The sequence below is a fragment of the Gavialis gangeticus genome, unplaced genomic scaffold (genome assembly GCF_001723915.1).
Source record: "Gavialis gangeticus isolate Ggan-Ray unplaced genomic scaffold, GavGan_comp1, whole genome shotgun sequence".
In the NCBI taxonomy this organism is placed as follows: domain Eukaryota; kingdom Metazoa; phylum Chordata; order Crocodylia; family Gavialidae; genus Gavialis; species Gavialis gangeticus.
In genome coordinates this window covers 1492768-1503159 of record NW_017729004.1, presented here as the reverse complement: position 1 = coordinate 1503159, position 10392 = coordinate 1492768, and the positions used below count along the sequence as shown (strand labels likewise).

Here is a 10392-nt window from a genome sequence, read left to right as displayed (position 1 = left end):
ATCCTGACAACTATCTTTTGTATGTTACCTCAGCTACTTGTACCAGCAATAAGAAATCCTCTGTTTTAGTGAACGCTGATAAAATTTTTGAGTATTTGCTGTGCATTTAACTACCTGATTACCCACCTACCCCACATATTCCCTCTCCGCCCAGCACAAATGCCAAACAGACCACAGAAAACTTTTCTGCAGGTCTATCTGGAGGAAGGGTACTTTGTGCCTAGAAGGTCATCCAACATCTCTTCCAGCTATGCAGTTGGCCCAATAAAAATATCACCCCAAAAAGTCCTTGCCTCTCCTACTTTCAAAGTCATTTCAAAACCAGAGGAGATAATACAGCTGATCCTGTTTGAGACCAGATTAGACAGACATCCCATCTCATGGACAAAATGGGTTCAACAACAGGCGCCAAAAGCCACTCTCAGTCAAGGGCAACTAGGTGAACCAGAAGCCAACACAAGCCAAAGGGCTCTCCCTACACAGCAGTTTGACGCGGTACAGAAAGACGCATGCCCGAGACAATGGTGCACATTTTTTGGCCGAAACCCCACAGAAAAAAGCAACAGCAGACGGTACCTTGGGAACCAGAACCTGATCTTTAGCTTCTGCTGAGCAGCTATGGTCCCGATCTCTTTTCAGCATTCTCTGCAGAGGCGACTGAAGTATAATAGACAGCTGAAACCTGGAATACCAGAGTTCGCACAGAAGATAAACTGAAACCAAATCCCACCAGCTTCTGCTGCCAACTACAAGAGAAACAGGCGAGCTGCAGGCCCCAGGTGGCACACGCAGCAGTAAGACAAAAGCTGCCATCTCAGCCTTCTGTGCCAGCGACCAAACTGCACAACTAGAGAGATTCTCTGTATCTACAGACACAATATTATAATATAACTGCCCTCCTTACCAAACCACATGCAGGGAGTCACACTGAGGCTTGCTGTGATGGGACTTCATGTCCCAACCTGAATAACGCAACGTTAGCACTGTTAAAAGAAGAGGGGAAAGGAAGGATACACCAATGAGACCCAGCCTTTCCACCTGCCAGTAAAAGTCTTCTGAATTTATTCCCATTTGACTCCTGCTCCAGTGGGGGCTGGGGTGGGAAGTCATTTCTCTAAAAAGAAGTTCAGAGATGGAGAGAGAGAAAAATAATAATAATAATAATAATATCCAGGCTGTGTTCAGGCCACTGGCCTGGTTCACAAGCCTGCTACACAGCAAGGTCTGAAACACCAGCTTTCTGTTCTCCACTGATATTCCCATGGTGAGAATAGCATGCTTTGTGCTGCGTAGGGAGAGAGGCCAAGGGTCCAGAACACTTCCAATGGGAAAGTCACAACCTAAGCCCTGACCCCTGGGGGGGCTGGTGCTTTGGGTGGGCAAGGCCTGGCTTAGCTCTTTGAGAAGCAAGGCTCCAGGATGTCTGGGGTCCGTTCAGTGCCGTACATTCCTTGTAGAAGGCGCCTTTCACCAAAGAGCAATCCCAGTGGCAGTGGCTGACTGAAGTTCACTTCAGGACCACAGCCATCAATTCACACGCCTAACTCAAATTTGGTACCCAAGTCCAAAGTGGGCATCTTCCCAGGCACACATGAGATGCCCTCAAGGTCCGTGGAATCAAATGCATGGATCGCTTGGCCAGTCTTACACCCACTTGACTCAAGATGGCCCTGCTGAGATCACCTCACTTCTTACTGCATTGCAAATTTACTCTGTTCTTCAGTTCAAGACACTAGCATGATGCAGACCTACTTATATCACTGACCCAATCTCCTTTTGTGCTAGAAACAGCCATCACTTCCAACAAACACCATACTCCTGTTTAGCCCATTTCTCTGCAGACACACATGGGGGCTGGACTCGAAGATCTCACGAGGTCCCATCCAGCCCTAAACTTCTGTGAAAGCTTTGCTCAGAGATTCCTTTGAAGCTTGACAAGGAAAAGTCTCCTCTAGAACCGAAGGAAAACCTGACCTATCATTCAGCATGAGTCATCCCTGACTAGACCACAGGTGGATCAGACTGGACTTTACTTAAAGCGACTCAGCACTTAACCTCTACACAGACAAAAAGCAGGGAAGTGGTTTTGAACAAGAACTCTTTGTGATTATGAATTTGTCAGAAGATGTTGCCAACCACCTAACGGAAGCTACATCATCCCTGGCCATGTCACCAGTTCTGGAATAAGTCAGCTTCCTCTCATTTAGCAACCAACCTGTTTCACAACACGTGGCAGGGGAATAACTACCTCTTTTGGTGTTGAACAGGCAATACAACAGCTACATGCAGCTGCCCCCTCGGTTCTCTGTAACGCAATGCAGCTGCCCAGGAGATGAGAAGCCAGGTCTTCAACTTCTTTCTTCCAACTCAACGTGTGGTACGATACTAGGATTCCTGCTCTGTGCTCCAGGTGAAAACATAAGGAAGCCAAGACATTCGTTAAGATGTGCTTGGGGAAAAGGAGAAAAAGTTCTTTCCTAACTCCAGCTGCAGCAGTGAAGCAGGAACTGATTTCTGAATGCAAGCAGGGCAAAAAAATAAAATCACCTTCATGTAACCATGTAATATATCCCACGTGCCAGATAAAGTGCGGAAGCAATTTTTCCCACTTGCTTGTTAAAAAATTTAAAATCTCTCTATGGAAATGCTTAAAACCATAGCATTTTATTTTATTATTCCTGCCATATTACCCGACTGTAGATCTCAATCAAGTTCCACCACTCTGCTATACACATCACACTTTGCCCATTTCCATCTCCTCCTCTTAGATGTGCTCAGTTAAATTATATCCGTTTAGCTCTTTTTCACATCAGACAGACACCCCAGTCTGCTGACCATAGGTTACTGCCTCAGAAGTTGTACATTTACAGTGGAATCCACTTGCATCCATGCCACATAAATCCTTAAATGGGCATGACTACATGCACAAATTAGTTTGGGAGCAGCTTACTATTAAGTAAACTGCTCAAAAATAAGCTCTCCTGGGCACGTGTCTATACATTAAGGGACACAGGAGCAGATTTACTACTCCTAGCAGCAGACTGCTCCCGCTCCCTGCAACACCCAGGTGTAGGCTCCACCTGGATGTTAGCCCAGTGGCCAGGAGACAGTGGTCTCCTGACATGGGCTGGGACATTGCTACCTGCCCCTGGGATCTGCCTTCTGTGTGATTTGCAGAGTGGGGGCATAATAGTTGGCAACATGAACGGCGAAGCACAAGCAGCTGGTAACAGCTTGAAGAGAAACGGAAAACAATGGGAGATAACAGGCCTAGAACCGACAAGCTCCAGCCATTTTCAAGGCTCCCAATACTAGCCCTGACTATGGAGGAGCCTGGAAATGGATGAGAGCCAGTCACAGTGCTGTACACCTAAGGACCACTGCTTACATGAAGTCCAAGTCCCATGCTATGCACTTCAATTGGAGTGTAGTCATCTACAAACAGGATGATGGGCACACATCTAGGGTAAGTGTCATCATCTTGCTACAAACACTGTTGCTACCCCACGCACCTAAGGTATCAGGCATACCACTTCCACTGTAACCTCCTGGGGCAAAAAAGCAGGTCTTTCTGCTTGTACTGGGAAGCACCAAGCATGGTCAGGTACTGCTCAAATAAGCTGGTATTTGCAGTTTGTCAAGTGGCTTTCTTGGTCTTGTGCAGCAAAGCCATGAACCTGGATGTCCGAGCATGAAGTACTTTTGGACCGGAGGTTGAAAACAAGAGGTATTCTCTTTACCGGCACACCCTGTTCTGGCAGACAGCCACAGAAATTGCACTTCCTGCCTTCTGCAATTTAACATCCTCACTAGAGCACGGAAGAGTTCTGAAAGTGCCCCAAAACCACAACCTTTATATTTTTGAACTCCAAATGTCTATGCCAAATCAGGGCACAGAGTCTTCACCCTCATGTTTAAGCAGTGCCTTGTGACCTGCCGCATGCAGTTTTCAACAGCGAAGCTGAAACAGCCTGCACTTCAGCGAGTGCCTCCCCCAGCCTATTTATATTACCAAAGTAGCCAGGAAACCTATTCAGGGACCAGGACGCCACTGTTCAGAGTAAAAGCTGTACAGTGACTCCAAGACAAGACGAATGGGCGAATACAGACAAGGGAGCACACAGAAACCAAGAGTGGACGTCTCATTAAGGTCTCACATACTACTTTATAGCCAAAGCTGTATCATAGGCCAGTGGTTAAAGCATTAAACTTGGACTTTTCTTCCCCGCTCTAACACTGTTGTACCGTGACCAGAAAGTTTATAATAACCAAGATAAACACCAGCAGTCACGTATCGTGTGGGCTGTTTACCTGGCACAAATGTACCAAGCTCTTCACTGAATTAAATGCGACTGGTTGGGGATTGCCCAATGTCCATTTTCAAATTAAAATTTGACCTTGCCTCTTCTATCTTTAGCCTCAGCTTACCATAAAAATTAAGGGCTGGAAGGGACCTCAAAAGATCAAGTCCAATCCCCGTGCTCTGGGAAGGAATACTGCTGAGATCAAATGATCCCAGCAAGGTGTCTGTCTGTCCCATCTCCTCTTGAAGACTTCCCAGGTTGGGGGCTGCACCCCTCCTTGGGAAGTCTAGTCCAGATTGTGGTCACCCTTATCATAAACACGTTCTTCCTTGCATCCAACCTGAAACTATCCTCTAACACAGGGGTTTTCAACATTTTTGGATCAGTGTACCCCTGGCAGCTGGACACGGAGCAGAGGGAGTCGCACAGTGGCAACATCCACATCATTCCAGCCAAGGCTTTGTCTAGCCAGGTCTTAAAAATCTTGAATGATGGTTACTCCACAACCTCTCCAGGTAACCTGTTCCAGTGCTTTACTACCCTCCTCGTGAGAAAGTTTGTTTTCCAAATATCTGACCTAAAACTTCCCTTACTGTGACTGGAGCCCATTGCTCCTTGTCCTGTCATCTGCCCCCACGGAGAACAGCCCAGCTCCATCCTCTTTGCAGCCCCCCTGCAGGGAGGTGAAGGCTGCTATTCAATCCCCCTCGGTCTTCTCTTCTGCAGGCTAAATCAGCCCAGTTTCCTCAGCCTCTCCTCACCAGTCACGTGCCCCAGCTCTGAACCATTCCTCTTCCCCTCCACCAGACTCTCTCCAATGTGCCCACATCCTTTCTGTCGTGGGGAGTCCACAACTGGACACAGGACTCCAGATGTGGCCTCCCCAATGCCAAATAAAAGGGAAGAATCACTGCCCTCCATCTGCTGGCGCCACTCCTACCAATGCAGCGCAGGATGCCATTAGCCTTCTTGGCAACAAGGGCACACTGCTGACTTCAGGGGCAACTCTTCTGATGTGGTAAGAAGCTGGACACAATCAAAGTTGCTCTTCACTTCCCTGTAGTTGTTTTGCTTTGTTTAGAAGTGTTTTTGGGTAGGGTTTTTTTTTTTACGGGTGGGTGGGGGTGGAGATTTGTGCCTTTGTTTGAAACAGTAAGGAGGGACAACCAATAGGCAAAATTCACTGTTTCCTCAATCAGCTGAAAAGCCGCTTCACAGAGGTAACCTTGATGCCCTTTTGAAGAAGATCATCTTCAGTTGCTACAGCCCCTTGTGAAGAAGAACTGCTCAGTAATGGGGACACATCCATATTTCACTCCCCGCCCTTCCATTTCCCAAGGGCAGGTTGTGCACATTTTTGATGGGTGGAAAAAAAGACAAGTGCTTGTCCAACAGATACTTGCCACCAGAGGCAAAGGTATATATCCAGGAGATTACCACCATACCTCTGATCTATTACCAACATAATCTTGGATGCCACAGGATCCAGTGAATCCTGAGGCCATCCCAGGAAAAAGAGCTTCACAACAAATCCTTCAGCTGAAATCCAAGTTTTGCCCCTTCCTTCAGGAAAGAAGGCTTGTTCTTACCAAGTCTGCTCAGGGATGGCAGGCTGGAGAGGTTATCAGAGGACTGAGTGGGCCCTCACATTTTTCATGAAGATCAGTGCATTTATTTTTCTAGATGAAGTGATGATTGCTGTTGGTGTTAGATACAATTTCTGCACAAGTCTTCACCAAACACATGGCTATTTCACAGGCAGCAGCTCAAAAACATACAACTTTAAAAGCTGTACAAGGAAGAGCTTTTCCAGCTTACAGAGAGACTTACATCTGGTCCATTTCTGAGTTTCATGCCTTGCCCAGTTCTTTCTCCATTCAAACCTTTTCCCCAAAGCAGGATGAAAGCTATTGCAGCAGGTGGTATTTAGGCCCGATGATAGTTTGATTTGTGCCATTTGGAATAACTAAGTGACTGACTGGGCAAAACAGCTGTGGCCATGATTTTATGGTTTCAGTGAAGGACAGGAGGGGGGTGCTTTCACTTCTACTCTTACAGAAGCAGAGCTATACAGACAATCTGCAAATTGTTACTGGCAGGTGAACTTAAAAATGTTGGCGATAGAAAACATACTTGATTTTCTGGCAATGCATCGTCTTTGACTTAATTTACTAGTCATTTTTTTGGGAGAACCAGCCCAACTTGGATGTTGGATTAAAACCACGTGGTCACTTCAGAAGCTCAGCTCTTACCATCAGACCCACTTCTAGAGCTGGTTTTAGGTAAAATCTTACCATCGCAAAGCTTTCTAGGTCTGTATAGCAAGTGAGATGTATTCCTATTTCAGCTGAGTTGGAGCAGGCTCCTAAAACTGTCTCCACATCCCATATCATTGCTCTAACCACTGGGCCATTTGGCTACACTGGAGCCAAACAGTGAATGACTCTCACGATAAACCCAGAGAGATTTTGAAAGTCTCAGGGTCATTTTAATGTGGAATGGAGAAAAATCACTACCTTCCCAGCTATATTTCTGCCCATTTGCTTTAAATTCTGCAGAACAAGGTGTTATAGGAGGCTACGTTATTAGTTTGTAAAAGTCACAACTTTACAGATGCTAAGAACCACCCCCAAGGCCAAGACAGAGTTAAAAATAGGATTCAAGAAAGCTGAGAACTGGCTTCCATTATTATATGGTGTCACTTCAGCCTACAGCTTTATTACATTGTGTCTTATAATACTGTTTAGCTCTGCAAAATATAATTTTGTCTCTAAAGAACCTTTTAAAAAGTTCAAACAAGTTTACTAAAAACAGGAAAAGCACCTAGGTTTCTAAAACCCTGTATTAGTCACTGCAGGGAAAAACAACAAACAAACATATTTTGCTTTCTTAAGTAACATACCTGTATTAGGCATGGATTTAGTGCAACTCATACTGCCTAAGAGTTTCCAGCTTGTTTCAATCATATAACATTTCCCCACTGTTGTATACTTATTCTCTCCCACATACAATTAGCCAGTAATCACCTTGGAGGAAAATAGTAGCTGAACATACTTCTGAGTTCTTACCTCATGTAGTAAAAAGGTAGCTTTCAATACATTTCCCTGTAATATTATGGGAAATATTAATATAGCCACCCACCACACAGGCAAACAAATTTCTGCAAGAGTTTTCAAAACAGTGAATCTACATTTACTAGCGCCTTTCCAAGCAGACTTTCAATGCACTTTGCAAACTTGGTGAGTGGAGAGAGTTATTTCATCCACTTCTGAAATGCAGGCACCTGCAAGATGACTCACAGCAGCTATGGATTACTTTCTAACAGGCTCTAGATTACAAAAATACTATTTTTGCAGGCCTGAATATGCAAAGCACTTAGCAGCACCTGACTCAGCAGCTCACCGGATAAAATCCTATATATTTTAATTCCACAGAGTCCAGTAATATTAGAAAGACGCACCAACAAGACATTTGATTTCCGGGAGCAGCAAAGCACTACCACATTTCTTCTTGCATTAGAGAAACAAATCCTAAAGCTACTTTCTTACTAAACAAATCGGACTTTGAGAATGTTGCTACTGAGAACAAACTGACTATTATTCCTACGGCATCTTTATCACAATGGTCCGTGCAAGACTAATTCAACTAGTCAAAGAAATGCAACTCCTCTCCCCTCCCCACATTCCCACACTGCTCTCTCCCTCCAGATGAAGTCCCAGAAGCAGGCATCTTGCAGCCTTGTGGCCCCTTTTCAAGGGACTCCAATCATGCAGGAAAGAAATGGGCACAAGTTGTGAAACTGGAACAGGTGTCCTAGCCTCAGGATATGGGTCAAAAGATTCACTGCAAACAGTCATCTACCACCCTCTATCTATTTTAGAGTCAGACTCCTCAAATGAGAAACCACCACCAATTCTGAACACAAATGGCTTCTGCAAACTATGAGCCACAGAGATACACTACTGCAGAACTCCTGCAGCCTTCCCCCCACAAACCCTACAACATATGGAATAAAAGCTTCTCATCTCTGCCTTTAAGGAGGAGGCAAAGGGCATCCAGTTAGAGTCTGGGTCCAATGAGAAGACTGGTGGGACTATTTGGGAGGGCAGCACCTTGAAGCCAGAGGAGCAGCCTGAATGTGCTTGGCAGTAAGAGATGCAGGACACTGAAATTGGGAAGCAAGGAGTGAAATGTTCACAGCCCACAAGCAGAAGAGATAAGAAGTTCACTATAAATAACTTAATATGCAGCCCAAGCTTTCCTGGAATCACAGGATTTGCTGTTCTTCCAGGCTGTATCCCTTTATAGCATAAGCACTTTGCATGTCAAAAGCGCTTAATCATTTGTAAAGTTCAGCTCCCTCCATCAGGATGCCAGCAAAAACACTGACACCCATCAGGCTGCTGATGTGCTAAGACCAATGCTGATGATGCTGACTAATATGGTCTCTTAGTATTCCTCCCACCTGACTGCACCTATCTGATCTTTCTGGTCTTCCCCTTTGATTACAAGCTCTGCTGCTGGCGCTGGGTTTTTGGTTTTTTATGGTGCATTTATACTGCTCCAAGCACAGCAGAGCCATGATCCAGGACTGGGGCTCCTATGTTATTTGTATTATCAAAGCACCAAAACACCATTTATAAGTGAAAATCATCCTACCCTACAGACTGGCATGGACAGCCAGAGTTTAAGCAGCTTTCCTCCAAGGGACACAGCAAGCTAGCAGCAATCAGGAATAAGCCAAACAAATCCTGACCTCCACGCATTCAGTAACATCTCTGCACCACAGCCACTTCCTTCTTCTTTAGCTTGTCGACTTTAATTATTTGTCCTCAGCTACAGCCCCCCTTAGTTACTCAGCCAAGCTTCACCTCTTCCAGTCTGAAGAGAAGTCATTCTTTCTCGCCCCCTGGTTGAATGATTTACTTCCATGTCTGTGATGAGATTCATACTGGACATATCTGCATATGATTTAAATAATCCTCCCAACAGCTATCCTCAATACAAACTTCATTTGACAAATTTCACTCACCTTGGTTTCAAGTATTAGGACACTGTTTATGCAATGTTGAAACAGAAAACTGACTCTGTTCTGCTCTTCTGTTGCCTTTAGTGGATCAAATTATTCAAGCTGGATTTCATAATATAAATATACGACGGTGAAATTAAAAAAAATGCAGAGCAGAGCTAGTATCAGCCATTCAGGTGATTCCTCTGTCGTAGGATGAATGAGAGGCCAACAGCAGCACAACACTCAGCAGTTTATATGTGCAGAATTAAAAAACAAACAAACAAACAAAAAAAACACCAACCTTAAGCCACTTTTTCTTTTTTTAAGAAAAGAATAAACCAACTGATCCATTTGCTGAAATGCCACAGCTCCTGTAATCCTAATCTTATGACATTAATTAATGTCTGTGGCAATACACTAATTTCAAGCACCAGGATCCTAGGACAGACAAAAGCAAGGTACAGAAGGGAAGCTCGTCTGTATTTTACAAACCGTCAGAAAACTGGAAGCTGCATCTAGAGATTTTTGGCAAAAGGCATTGGACACAACAGCTTCTTTTCTCCATGCTCCAAGTCCCAAATGCCTAACTTCTCCTCCTTACAACAGACAGAGAAGTCCAGCTCCCTCCCCACTGATTTCAGAAGCTGCCACCTACTCTTTCAGAGCTGGAACGTTTGCTGGATTCACAACCCCCTGGATTAGACTGCTAACCAGCATGAAAAAAAATACATGGTCCACCAGGTCCATCAACCCACAGCAGCATCCCCAGGACTTCAAACCAGAAAGATAGTTGTACAATTAAATGCTGTGAGCATAAGAGAGTGCCAGATCTATTTAATAATAGAGTATGTTACTTCATGCCCATTTTTCTTCCCTTCCCTTGGTGCACTTCACTCTCTCATCTTTCCTACCAAGGATGTTTTGGAGGTTCATAACTAATTCTTTTCCCTCCCTCTCCCTATCCCATCACTCTGCAGTCTCTTTCTTCCTCCAAACCTTTACTGCCTCTTCCCCTCCTTCTCATACATCGTCTTCATGCCTATTTATTCCCCCATGTCTTCTGCACCCACGCTCTGC

General features: G+C 44.8%; 1 protein-coding gene across 2 annotated transcripts in view; it reads right to left on the bottom strand.

Moving 5' to 3' along the window:
- SCAP (SREBF chaperone) overlaps nt 1–10392 on the bottom strand; it is a 108979-nt gene that overhangs the window by 91184 nt on the left and 7403 nt on the right. The window contains exon 1 of one of the 2 annotated variants that reach the window (XM_019508005.1): nt 9808–10024. The exons of the other annotated variant lie outside the window; for it this stretch is intronic. The gene's annotated coding sequence lies outside the window, so the exon portion shown is untranslated. Of the gene's footprint in view, nt 1–9807; nt 10025–10392 lie in introns of those variants that run through there. 2 annotated transcript variants of the gene reach the window in all.